Source organism: Monodelphis domestica, chromosome 7 (genome assembly GCF_027887165.1).
Source record: "Monodelphis domestica isolate mMonDom1 chromosome 7, mMonDom1.pri, whole genome shotgun sequence".
NCBI classification, from domain to species: domain Eukaryota; kingdom Metazoa; phylum Chordata; class Mammalia; order Didelphimorphia; family Didelphidae; genus Monodelphis; species Monodelphis domestica.
In genome coordinates, this window is record NC_077233.1 from 8,416,267 (window position 1) to 8,430,083 (window position 13,817).

The following is a 13,817-nucleotide window of genomic DNA, read 5'->3' on the forward strand; positions in this document are numbered from 1 at the left end:
GAACTGTGGGAGCAGAAACACTTATGTTGAAGAAAAGCATATGCTTGATCATGTAGCTCAATGTGGATATGATGAGGGTTTTGATGTTAAAAGTTCACTCTATTGTAAATATGAATAACATGGAAATAGGTTTTGAACAAGGATAACCCAGTGGAACTGCTTGTCAGCTCCAGGAGGGGGGTTCATGAATCATGTAACCATGGAAAAATATTCTAAAGAAATTTAAAAAATAAAAAAAAATAAGAAACATCTATCTATTCAGCCATAGCCTAGTGTGTGCAGAATGCTCTGGCAGGTACTAGAGAAACAAACGAAGAATGAACACAGTCCCTCCTCACATGGAGCTTCCATTCTTATGGGGGAGACAACATATACAGAGAAAAGAGAGACCACAGAAAGTTCCAGACTCCATACATTCGCACACAAAGTAGTTCAATACCAGGTTTTTTGGAAGGAAGAGAATGAGTGAGTGATTGGCACATCAGGAAACACTCCACATACAAGAAGGAGCTTAGTGGAGGTTGTTTTTTAGTTGTTGTTGTTGTTTTTTTAATTTTCCAGATTACATGTACGTTCAATTTATTGAAAATGGCAACATTTCCCAAACCCATTCTTTCCCCTCCTCCTTCCCTCTCATCCCTCTCCCTTCCCCAAGAAGGCAGGTAGTATGATAAAAATTGTACATATATCAACTGATAATATATATTTCCCTATTTGGTGTATTGTAAAATGACCACATTGCTCATGGAAGAAATCAAGTGAAGAATGGCAAGCTTCAACCTGCATTCAGACTCCATCTGTTCCTTCTCTGGTGATGGAGAGTCTTCTTGTCATGAATCCTTAGAAGCTGGCCTGGACCCCTGCCTTATTGATAATTATTAAGCCACTCACAGTTGATCATCATACATTGTTGCTCTTACTGCATACAACATTCTCTTTATTCTGCTCACTTCACTTTGCATCACTTCATAGAAGTCTTTCCAGGATTTTTTGTGATCATCTTGTTTGTCATCTCTTATGGCACAATAGTATTCTATTACAAGCATATATGTAGCTTATTCCCCAACTGATGGACTCCCCTTCAGTTTCTAGTTCTTTGCCACCACTAAAATAGGTTCTTTTCCCCTATCTTTAATCTCTTAGGAATACAGGTAGTACCATGTTGGCAAACCTATAGCACATGTGCCGGTGGAGGCTGTTCCCTTTCCCCTCTCCATTTGTGCCTGAGGACATTTTTCACATGACCCTCTCCTTTGTCCAGCAATCCAATGGGAGCACTTTGACCCTCCCCTGTCTGGGGTGGGATTCACATGCAGCATGAGGGTTGCAGTTTGGGCACTTGGTCTCTAAAAGGTTCACCATCACTATAGTAGTAGTAGTAGTATTGGATCAAAGGGTATGCCCAGTTTTATGGTCTTTGAGGCATGTCCAAATCACTCTCCAGAATGGTTAGAGCAGTCAACAGCTCTGACAACAGTGTATTAGTGTCCCAATTTTTCCACATCCCCTCCAACATTGACTGTTTTCCTTTTTTTTTGTCATGTTTGCCAGTCTGGTAGTAATGCAGAGTTGTTTTAATTTGAATTCTCTAATTAATAGTGATTTGGAGCATTTTTTCTTATGACTAATGAGAGTTTTAATTTTTTCATCTGAGAATTGCCTGTTCATATTGAGGAATAAAAAATGACCACCCACCCCAAATGACAATTACAAACCTGGAGTCAGAAAGTGAGATAAGAGACAGAAGTTTATTTCTTTTCCTCATGAAGAAGACAAATGCCTTAGTGGCAAATGCAATGCCTGGGCACAAAAACAAACATATAGGTTCCTGATGTGAGATAACCCTCCCTCCTTTGTCTGATCTCCCTTTCTCTGGAAGCCAAGATTTACATTCTAGCCATGAAGTCTACCCCAATCAAAAAATAGCAAGATACATGAGCTCATCACTTGTGAGGGGGTAAGAGTGAGAATATTACCCTAAATTTTCAAGGGTAAAGAGAGATAAGGAGGCAGCTGGGCTGACCTTGGATAAGGGGACCTCTTATAGTCTCTCATCCTCTCAAGGCTTCTGTCCCCTAAATCTTCTGGGCAAATAATCATGAAGCCCTTGAAACAAAGATGGGCTGGTTTTATACATTCCACTCTTAATTGGGGAGGGTAACTAAGTGCTTTGCCTTGAGGACACACTGAATTTTATCACATTCAATAAATATCCTTAGACCATTTGTCAATTGTGGTATTCTTTGCAGTCTTAGAAATTCAGTTCTGCCATGGATCTCCGTTATGTGAGGACCAAATATTTCTCTTTTCTGTACTGTGACATAGAAGGAGCACTCAATTAATTAATTGTAGTTCCCTCTCTATCCTTAATGAGCTATGTCCTTAGGTTAATCATTTAACTTCTTGAAACCTCAATTTCCTCATCCGTCAAATGGGCATAAGAAATCCCTCAAAAAGATACTTCTTAGCTATGTGACCTTGGGCAAGTCACTTAACCCCTATTGCCTAGCTCTTTCCTGCTTGTCTGCCTTGGAATCAAAATATAGTATTGATTCTAAGATGGATGGCAAGGATTTTTTAAAAAAAAGAATACTTTGTTAATACATAAAATCAAATACATAGGATTACAAAGGAATCCAGGTTTATTGAAATAGTTGAGAAAAAATGTTTTTGAATTTCATAGACATCAGGTTAAGAGCCCTGTGATTTCCTATCATCTTTGGTTTGAGGATCACACAGAATTACCTTCCTTTATGGTTTTTGTCAATTACATGCACACTGTATGTAATTATGTGGGTTCTTCCTCTTTTGCTCTGCATCAGTTCATGCTAATACCAAGGCCCCTCATTTTAGGGGGTCGAAATTTGGCCCTCAGGCAGTTTAAGGGATTTCTTTGAGTTTATATAGAAAGGAAATAGCTGGCCATCTGTGTAAATGCCCAAGTAACATACCTGGCTTTCAACATCCATAGCCAGAGGACAAATTCAGCAGCCTTTGTGGAGCTCTCCCAAGATCTATTCTTGTCTAAATGAATTAGGGAATGAATGAATGAATGAATGAATGAATGAATGAATGAATGAAAACTTTTTGTTTTGTCTTTATTTTAATAACAAATGTACACATCAGTTTTCCACATTTATATGATTCGTGTTGCGTGTTGCCTCCCTCCTCTCTTCCCTCTCTCCCCCAGAGTTGACAAACAATTCAGTCTGGGTTATACATATATACCAAATATTAACCTATTTTCATATCATTCCTATTTGTAAGAGAATAATCTTATAAAACCAAAACCCAAATAAAGAAGTCTTCCTCTGCATTCCTACTCAAACAGTTCTTTCTCTGGAGGTGGACAGCATTTTTTTCCCCGAGTCCCTCAGAATTGTGCTGGATCATTGCGTAGGCATTAGTGGCAAAATCTCTATCATTCCACAATACTTCAGTTACTGTGCACAATGTTTTCCTGGTTCTGCTTATTTCACTCTGCATCAGTTCAGCTTTTTCTGAAACCATCTGTTCATGATTCCTTACAGCACAATAGTATTCCATTACCATCATATTCCACAATTGGTTCAGCCATTCCCCAATTGAAGGACACCCTTTCATTTTCCAATTCCTTGCTACCACAAATAAATATATTTTCTTGTGCAAACAAGTCCTTTCCCATTTAAAAAAAAATCTCTTTGGGATATAGATCCAGTAGTGGTATCGCTGGATCAAAAGGTATACATTATTTTATATCCCTTTGGGAATAGTTCCAAATTACCCCCCCCCAGAATGGTTGGATAAATTCACAACTCCACCAGCAATGCATTAGTATCCCAATTTTGCCACATCCCCTCCCACATCTATTATTTTCCTTTACTGTCATATTGGCCAATTTGATAGGAGTGAGGTGATTCCTCAGTTTTGTTTTTTTTTAATGTGCATTTCTCTCCTTAGGAGGGATTTAGAACTTTTTCATATGATTGTTGCTAGCTTTGATTTCTTCATCTCAAAACTGCCTATTTATATTCTTTGACCATTTGTCAATTGGGGAATTACTAGAATTCCTATAAATTCAAATTAGTTCTTTATATATTTGAGAAATGAGATCTTTTTTTTGTTATAAATTTTTATATATTTATAAATGTTATACATTTTGTTAATTTGTTATAAAATTATTTCCCCAGTTTGTTGCTTTCCTTCTAATCATGGTTGCATTGGTTTTGTTTGTACAAAACCTTTTAAGTTTGATAATCAACATGATTCATTTTATACCTTGTAATGATCTCTATCTCATTTGGTCATAAATTCTTCCCTTCTCTATAGATCTGACAAGTAAAGTATTCTACATTCCCCTAATTTACTTTGAATGTCACTCTTTATATTTCAATATGTACCTATTTTGACCTTATCTTGGTATAGGGGGTGAGATTGATCTAAACCCAATTTTTGCCATTCTGTGAAAACTCATTTTTTAAGTGCTATGTGCAAAGCTCTAGAAAAGCAAGACACACACTTTAATGGGAGAGATAGCAGTTCGAGAAAGTCCCAGGGGCTGTAGAGGCAGAGTAGATGGTTGGGCCTTCATTTCCCTGATAAAATCTGATTGGTCTCTGACAATGACCAATTTTGCCAGGGCCAAGGCTGAATCCTCAGGGACTTGCATGCAGGGGCAGCTGGCACACAATCCTGTCCTGCATGACCTGGAGCCATGAGTGTGCTTTGAAAGGTAAGGGAAAGAACTTCCAAGCTCTAAATATGCGTAGGCTGTAAACACTTTACAGTTGCAGGGCTTCCTAAGATTGCTCAGTGAGAACCGTGTAGCCAGTCACAATGGATGTTATCCTGCCCTTAAGTCAAGCCCTAGAGAAATTCTGATGCTCAGCAGAGGATCCAGGCACTGGCACTGGCCTACAATCACCCCCCAACACTATTGCTTCTTTTGCCTCTGGTTCCACAGCGGTAAACTGAGTCCAGCTGGGTTTGATGGAAGGAAGAGCTAAAACTGTCAGAGAGCATTTTGCAAAGCCCTGGAAGTAGACCCAAATGTTCAGGGTTGATTCAACAGGCAAAAATGATTGCCAATGCATGTGGAAAACAGGATGGAGAAGCTCTCCTTGTTCCACACGTATCTGCACACACCCAGTGTCAGGTTCATTCACTCTTGTTGCTTCGGGTGATTTGATGGAGTGTGGCTTATGGATTTAGGCTTTGCATAATTGGCATATTTTCTTCTGCCTCAGTTTCCCCAAGAGAAAGAACATGTGATACCAAAGGAAATCTAGAAGTCAGAGACCACAAGAGCTGCCTGCTTCAGGCAAGGGCTTCTCCGCCACTTGCGAGTCCTAGATATGCTGGACTGTAACCATCGGTGAAGCCTGTGGACTCTTCTTGGAATGTGAAACACACAAAAAGAGCGACAAGAGATTGCCAAGGAAACCTAAGATTTCTGAAAATAAAAATCGAATCGTTTCCCTCATTCGAGTTCATTCCTGCCCGCCCAAACCTCCCCTTGGACCTCTTGCGGTAGAGGCCAGTGTAGAAGGTGGGAAGTTACCAACAGGGTCAGACAAGTTCAACTCGGGGTCTGATTGAACAGAAGGGAGTCCATGGGCCCCCACCCAGGTGAGGGAGCCCTGCTTTAGGGGCCTCCTCATCCCACTCCAGCATGGCTGGGCTCCCTCCTTCATTTTCTTCTATCCCACAGGAGCAGCCTATAAACCATACCTTACAAAGTGGAGAGGGTGCTCAGGGAGAAGACATGTCCTCAGTGTCCAGATGAATTGTCCCCCTGCACCACCCATAGATCACATCCTTAAAGCCCTAGTAAATAACCACTATCATTGGGGCAGGGGGAGGTAAGTACTGTCCATAACCCACCATGGGCCACCACATCACTCTCCTCTCACCTGATTCTTATTACCATTGGTGGTCAAACCAAAGAGATCATAATCCCACATCTAGAGAATCAAGATTCGAACCCATGGCCTCATCTTTTCACTGCTCCTCCCCAGAGCAGGATGATTCCCAGTCACGCTTCTCACAATAACACTACAAAGTCAGTGGCATCTGAATTACTGCCCCCAATTTACAGGGAGAGAAACTGAGATTTTGACAGGCAAAGTGACTGGATCATCCTCTAGAACTAGCCAGCGGCAGAAGAGGGATGGAAGCCCTGGAGCGTGGCCGAATGGCACGTTCCAGCTTTGGGTTTGCAGGATGCGGCTCCAAGGCCAGCTCTGCAGTTTAATTCCTTGTGAGTTCTTGAGCCAGTCACTCCACTCTGGACATCGCCTGCTCTGTAACCGAAGGGGCTGCACCAGCTGACCTGAGGTCCGTTTGGCTCTAGCTTTTGGCAGGCCAAGTGTAGCCGTCATTCTCCTCCTGCCCATTCTGGGCGCTAGACTCCAGGGACCCGAGGAGGATGCTGGCCCAACACGTGGAGCTGAGCCCAAAGGGAGGCTGACTCTGGACCCTTCTTTTCCTGGGACCCTGGGCTGGCCGAGGCACACTGGGAAGAAGGCAGATGGGGCTGATCTTTTGAGCAGCCCTGTGTGCTTTTCTAGGTAGCCCTGCTATAATGTCCAAGTGTGCACCACCAATTGCCTGGGCAAGTGGCCCCACTGAGATGCTCCCAGAAGTCTCCATCTGCCACTCCTCCAAGGCATCTTTAAACAAAGGAGCTCCCTTTCATTCTGGCCTCCCTCCCCCCAGCCCGACCTGCCCCTGTCCTCTTTAATGCCTAGTCATCATGGCTTGCAACTTGGGATCCTGGGCTCTGGGGCCCAAAGCCAGGGCTCCACCCAAAGCTGGTGATACCAGGGAAGCCTGTGGGCCATGTCTGTGCTCCTTTGTAGGCAAAAAGGGAGAGGAAGAAGCATGCAGAGGCATGCAATTCTCTGGTCTCCAAAGCTCTAAAATGTCCCCAGGTGAAAGAGCCTTGGTATCATGACCTGGGTTCAAATCCAGCCTCAGCTCCTATTCTCTCTGCCTTTGATTAGACAAGCCCCTTTACCGCCCCCCCAAGACCCTGTTTCATCATCTGTAAAATGAAAGGGCTTGACAAGATTCAGGGTTCTCAATCTGGGGTCCATGAACATTAAAAAGTAAATGGTAACAATTTCAATATAATGGGTTATTTTCATAATCCTATACATTTAATTTTATGCACTTAAATATAAGAGTGCTATGAGCAGTTAGGTGGCTCAGTGGATTGAGAACCAAACCTAGAGGTCCTGGGTCCAAATCTAATCTCAGACACTTTCTCACTGTGTTACCCTGGATAAGTAACTTAACCCCTATTGCCTAGCCCTTACTGCTCTTCTGCCTTGGAACCAATGCACGTATTGCTTCTGAGATGTGCTGACTGGGAAAAAACACAGATTAAATAGTCAAAATCATTTCTTAATCAAGAGCAAAAAGGGGTTCAGCGCTAGTAGGCCTTGACAGAGCTGCGGGCCACACATGACTGCTCAGAGTCCGAGGATTGAACTCTGGTCGCTCTGGTCACTGACGCCTGGGAGTGCTACAGCGCTAGATGGACTCAAAGGAACAAAAGAATTTGGGGAACCTCTATATCATTTGGGTAATCCAGGGGCAGGGAAAGATGATTGTCATCATAATAGCTACAAAGAAAATGGGAGGGTTCAAACTGCATTGACTGGATATGATCAAGCTTGGGAAAGGACTCCTAGCTAGAGGCTGGGGTGTAAGAGAAGGGGCTGCTTACAGTGGATACTAAAGGATGGTTCCCCCCTTTCTCCTGTGGTTCTTTTTGGGGAAGAGTCTGATACAGTAGGGGAGACTCCCTAAAACACAGAGAGTCCTTAGTATATACTCAGTACCACCCAACTAGGATTGTCATTCTCCTGAGGGTCTCCCACTAAATCTGAAACTACCAGCTTGTGATTCTCCTCAGGGTAAATTCCCATGGGAACAGGAAACAAGGACAAATTTTAGGGTCTCCAACTTATAAGCTAGTCCTGAAACTTGGGATTCACCAGATCCCACTAGGCCACAAGTTTGGGGTTCCTAGATTCCATGTTGACACAACCCCCTTTTGGTCAAGACAAATGAGAAATGCTATATGGGATTGGACTTCATCACTAATGGCGGGAAAGCCTTGGGGTACAGGTACGTGTACAGGTAATTAGCATTTGGGGGCATTTGAGCCACAAAGGCAGGCAGTCTGCCTTTGCCAAGAACTAACAATCAAAACACGACCCCATTTTCCCAAAGTCTTTCGTCTTTCACATCTGGTGGGTCCTGATATGATGCCTTCAGCCTCCTGTGCTCCTGCAGACTCCTCCTCTGTACTAGACCACTTCCTTGCAGCTACAAGAGAAAACGAGAGAAATTATCCATGATCACATTCTTTAACAGGACTTGATCAATTCCCAATGTGCTTACTCACTACAAAGATTATCCAAGCTGCTAACCTTAACATTTGTCATCCTATATTATTCATTTTAGTCATGTCTTTTCCTCAATTATGAAATTATGTGATTTACATGCTTAATCACAAAGAGTGCCTTACTTTACCAAAATAATAATATAAAAACCCTACAAACTATAGAAGTAGAAAGGCAAAAACAAAATCCCCATCACAGGTTATTCAGGCCTTTGTAAATCTGGAAGTGGCCCTACCTGCTGTTTGTGACCCAAAATTAAAATGTTGTCTAGCCCCAAGTCAAATTCTAACTAGATATTTGATCACCCCAAAATCCAAAACCACATTAAAATGACTGCATGGCAATTTCAGCTTTAAACTATTTTTAAAGTCAAATTTAAGTTTCAATATTGAAATAAACTCCAAAAATCCTCAAGATTAAAAATGCTTCTAATTTTCCTTCATTTAAAAACCTCTCACACACCTCACACACACCCCTTTGGGGGATTTTGAAACTGTTTTCATTCAACATTAACTGCTTAAAAGCCCTAACGCTGCTTAGGCCAGACAATTTAGGCTTTTTACTTCTATTAACTGTTACCTCGTATGAAAAAAAGAATGTTGCAACTGAGTCAGCTAATGTAAAGTCTGTAGATAAAAATTTTTGTTAAAATCATTCTCCTGATTTGACTGAGTTCTAGCCTTAAATTAGTTTGGGTTACACATTTCATTTTCCTGAGCATTTATTCCTTGGCAATAAGGACTCATTTACCATTGAACTTCTGCCTAAATCTATAGGTGAATGGATTAGCATTCCTAGTCCCAAAAGTTTTCTTCTTATCTCCTTGTTTCCTGCCTTGAGGCTCCAAAATGTATAAACTTTACTGGTACTAGGGAGCAACTCAGTGTTCTATCTGATCCTTCCCTGTATATTAAAAATGATGCTTAGAATCTATTATTTACCTGCAAGGCTTCCCCCCCCCCCTTTTGGGCACTGCTATTTTGTCAGGTTTTCCTTATGACCTAAACTCTTCCTTTTAAGAAAAGGGACCCCTTTGCATTTGCTTCCTCATTCATAATGGCTAAAATTTTCTATCTGCCTCCACAATTTCCGTATTCCATGTCTTGCCTTCCTGAGGCTTCCTTCATCCTGTGGTTACAGAAAATTTGCTATTAACAGCAGACAAGTGGGAAGTAAGCTAAAATGAGGGAGAAAAGCTCCCAGAATTTGGAATATTAATGCCCTGTGCAAGTTGGCCATGATCAGCAGCCACCTGCAGAACTTGACAGAAGCTTTGCCCTTCCCTCTGCCCCTGTGACTGCATCAGTAACCCATTTCCTCCCAAGCACTTCCTTTCCCAATGATCTTCCCATACAATTCACCCTCAGAGGGCGACTCTCTCTGACCAGGCTTCTGTTGGTAACAATTCTTTCTCGGCTCCACCATTTCTTCCCTAACTTCTTCTGCTACTACTTTGAGACAAACTAGCGCTCTGGAATCTCTGCTGCAAATCCTCCGATTTACAGATGCTACTTCCAAAGCTCTTAGCCAGGTAAAAAGCTCCTATTTAAACTTTGCCACTTCGCCTCGGCCTGGGGACGAGCCACTGAAAGGGCCTTTGCTCAGGGCAAATAGAATGGCCAGTTAATGTCTGCGGCAGAAATAGTTCTAAAGTCAATGAAAATGATGAGAAACAATCCTTATCCGGAGCCGGATCTTGGGGCTCCTTCGGATTCTGGGCTGCGGGAAAGCTGGTCCAGGCTTTTGGCTCCATAGAACCATCTTGAGGTAAAGCTTAACTGCACCCACTCCAGACCTGGGGTGGCAAAACAGGGCGTTCCTAGAAATGTCTTAGGAGTTTCCCAGATGGGCAATTCTTCTCTATTAGCAGTCAGGTACCCAGGATCACCAGAAATAATGTGTACAAACCATTATTCTCTCCACTTAAAAAGGAAAATGAGTTCCCAGCATTCGCTGGTCTTTTGAAACAAAAACTTCTCTTTCGTAATGGCTGCTCTCTGGAAATTTACCTCAAACATTCCAAAAATCAGGTTAGAGTTGATGATGCTTTTACTTTTTCAGAAACTCAAACCCGGAACATTTTCCCTCCAAACACAAACTTGGGGTTACTAGGAAAAGCTTAGACATTCCCTTTAACTCTGAATACCTCTCTAAAGCCTCTCTCACCTTCTCTCTCTCTCTCTCTCTCTCTCTCTCTCTCTCTCTCTCTCTCTCTCTCTCTCTCTCACCTTTCTCTCTCTCTCTCACCTTTCTCTCTCTCTCTCTCTCTCTCTCTCTCTCTCTCTCTCTCTCTCTCTCTCTCTCTCTCTCTCTCTCTCTCTCTCCCTCTCTCTCTCTCTTTTTCTCTCCCTCCCTCTCTCTCACCCTCTCTCTCTCTCTCTCTCCCTCCCTCTTTCTCACCTTCTCTCTGTCTCTCTCTGTCTCTCTCTCTCTCCTCTCTCTCTCTCTCTCTCTCTCTCTCTCTCACCTTCTCTCTCTCTCTCTCTCTCTGCTTATTTATTTATTTTTACTCTAATTTACTTTTGTCTCCAAGGTTGCCTTTCTCTTGGCCTAAGGCTCAAGCCTCTCCTTGAGGGGATATTTGGTGGTCAATTTCAAATGTTCCCGGTTTCCTTCCCATTCAAAGCGCTGCCTTTCCCCCAATGTTTCTTGTCATTTACAACAATTTCATGGCCAGTCAGGCCTGTAGTTGACCGTCCTCAAATTCCATTTTGCTGCAGAGCTTGCACCCACTTTGCTCTTGACAACAAGGTGAAATCGAGCGCTCGGATAGCCAAGTTAATACCTGGAATAAAGTGCTGTGTCTCCCTGCCGACACTCGCTGCACTTGGTACCAAAGGTTTCACCCATTAACCACACCAAAACTGCGGGAAGAAAAGCTGAGGCTCAAAGTTCAGAATTTCCGGCCCTGCTTTTGTCTCCAGCTTCTGGGAGGGATTCGCTGTTAACAACTTTCAGACTTTATTTGCCAACGTTTAAATCTCCAGCATTTGAAATTATTGGCAAAGCCTCCACCCAAGAAATCCATGAGTCATGATATGAGCAAAAGCCCACAGAGAATGGAGAAGAAACCCAGAACTTCAGTTCTTCAGCTGCTAGGAGAAGCTCTTTCACAAACTTTGTCGCCATTTAAACCTCAAGCCCCGGCATTTCAATTCATAAAGAAACCTTCTCTATTTTAATCGATCGCCTTAAAGCAGTTCCTCAGACCCTCTATGGAACACTCTGGCTCTCACACTCCAGCTCAAGCTTCCCATTCAAAGCTTTCAGCCAACCATTCACCCTCTGAGCTGCTCTCCTGGGCCTCACCTCTAGCACAGACATGGCTGCACTCACACAGGCACCAACACCCCCTCCCCCAAATCGAGTTAAGCTCGGGATGGTAGCCAGGTTGAACTGGACTCCATGTTGTCCAATACGAGTTGGGGCCAGACTCTGCCATCTTCTCAAACCTTAAAACGGCCCTATCATGAGGTGGTTCCTCGGACTGCCGGCTGCCCCCACCTCCATTTTGGGGGTTACAGACATGCTATTTCCCATGTCCAGCAGCACCCAGGGAACTCTGGATCCTGCGGCTTTCTGTGTATCCCACAGACTACCGCTTAACAATACCTTCTTTAAAGAGTGAGTCCCTCCCAAATACATGAGACAGGAGTCCACTTACCTGCCCTTCTGCTGACCGGACACCTGACTCCGCCCCAAACGCCCATTGTGGGGATACCTCAAGTTTTGGGTCCTCGTGAGCAGGGGGAATAGGCAGCTGGGCCTTTGGATCTCGGTGGGACCTCCAAAAATGCCGACTGGGAAAAAACCAGAACTATTAGATAGTCAAAATCACTCTCTAATCAAGGGCAAAAAGGGGTTCAGGGCTAGGAGGCCTCGACACAGAGCTGCACAGTCTGAGGATTGAACTCTGGCTGCTCTGGTCACTGACTAGATGGACTCCAGGGAACAAAGGAATCTGGGGAACCTCTAGACCCTTTGGGGAATCCAGGGACGGGAAAGATGATTGTCATCATAATAGCTACAAAGAAAATGGGAGGGTTCAAACTGCATTGACTGGATATGATCAAGCTTGGGAAAGGACTCCTAGCTAGAGGCTGGGGTGTAAGAGAAGGGGCTGCTTACAGTGGATACTAAAGGATGGTTCCTCCCCCCTGTGGTTCTTTTTTGGGAAGAGTCTGATACAGTAGGGGAGACTCCCCTAAAACACAGAGAGTCCTTAGTATATACTCAGTACCACCCAACTAGGGTGTCATTCTCCTGAGGGTCCCTCACTCAGTCTGAAACTGCTAGCCCAAGATTCCCCTCAGGGTAGATTCTCAGAGGAAAAGGGAACAAGGACCAGCTTTGGGGTCTCCAACCTATAAGCTAGTCCCTGAATCTTGGGGTTCACCAGCTCCCACTAGGCCACAAGTTTGGGGTTCCTAGATTCCATGGTGACAGATGGAAGGTAAGGGGTTAAAAAGATGTGCTAGGAAGAGGTCCCATGGGCTTCCCCAGACTATCCCTCCCCCCAAGAGGCCTGTGACCTAAAAAATGTTAAGATTACCTTGGATTGATAATAGCAAGAGCAGGAAATGCACTCAGATCTTGAAAGTCTGCCAAACACTCTACATGCTGAAATGATTTGTGGAATTATCAGAAAGGGGCAGGAATGCCGGGTCCTTTGGGTGCTCCAGGAAAGACCACAGTGGCTGGGGGAAGTCATGCTTCAGTCAGACTTTTAAACAAGCACAGAGGAAGCAGGGACTAAATGGTGCAAAGGGGCTGGCTGAGGTGCCCAGTAGGGCGGCTGGTGGATGGGGAGCAGGGAGAAGACAGGTAGAGATGGGGAAGAAAACAAGGAGGGGGAAGTCCCCTCTGTAGTAACCCCAAGATTAGACATGGGGAGCAGGCAGTGGCAAGGCCTGGACGGAGAAGGAAGCAGGCTGGGGTGGGAGGGAGTTGGGGTTCATTGTTAGAGGGTTTAGTGGGGGGCAGAGTAACTCTTCCGAGTGCCACCTAGGGGCTACTTCGCCAATAGAGTCATATTCCTGCAAAGGGATGTGCTATTGGCACAACTGAATGTGATGGCTGGTGCCTAGCAGAGGCTTCCAGAGCAGGGCACTGAGCAGGGCTCCGGACAGGACCCAGATGGCTGGCCCTGATTTCACACACAGGCTCCACATGGGATTTTAGTTAATGATACGGTTTGTGAGTGACATTCCTTTGATCTTCGGGACAGTCTGAAAGTGCCTGGCATCGAGGCTCCCCTTTGCAGTCTTTAATTCGGTGTTATACTTACTTTAGACTGGCTCTGAGAAACCTCCTTACTAGAAAGCAAGGGGGTGATCAGAAGGACTGAAACAAGATGCAAGTATTTACCACATATACACTGACATTCACTTGAAGCTCATAACTCTGGGAGGGAGGGAGGTGTCA

At 43.9% G+C, this 13,817-nt stretch overlaps 1 long non-coding RNA gene across 1 annotated transcript; it reads right to left on the reverse strand.

The window, feature by feature from the left end:
• Positions 1–7,050: 7,050 nt before the first annotated feature.
• Positions 7,051–12,706, reverse strand: LOC130455380 (uncharacterized). Its single transcript, XR_008913304.1, has 2 exons — positions 12,058–12,706; positions 7,051–8,316 (listed from the first exon to the last, which is right to left on the reverse strand). It is a non-coding gene; the product is annotated as an uncharacterized LOC130455380 (long non-coding RNA).
• Positions 12,707–13,817: the final 1,111 nt, after the last annotated feature.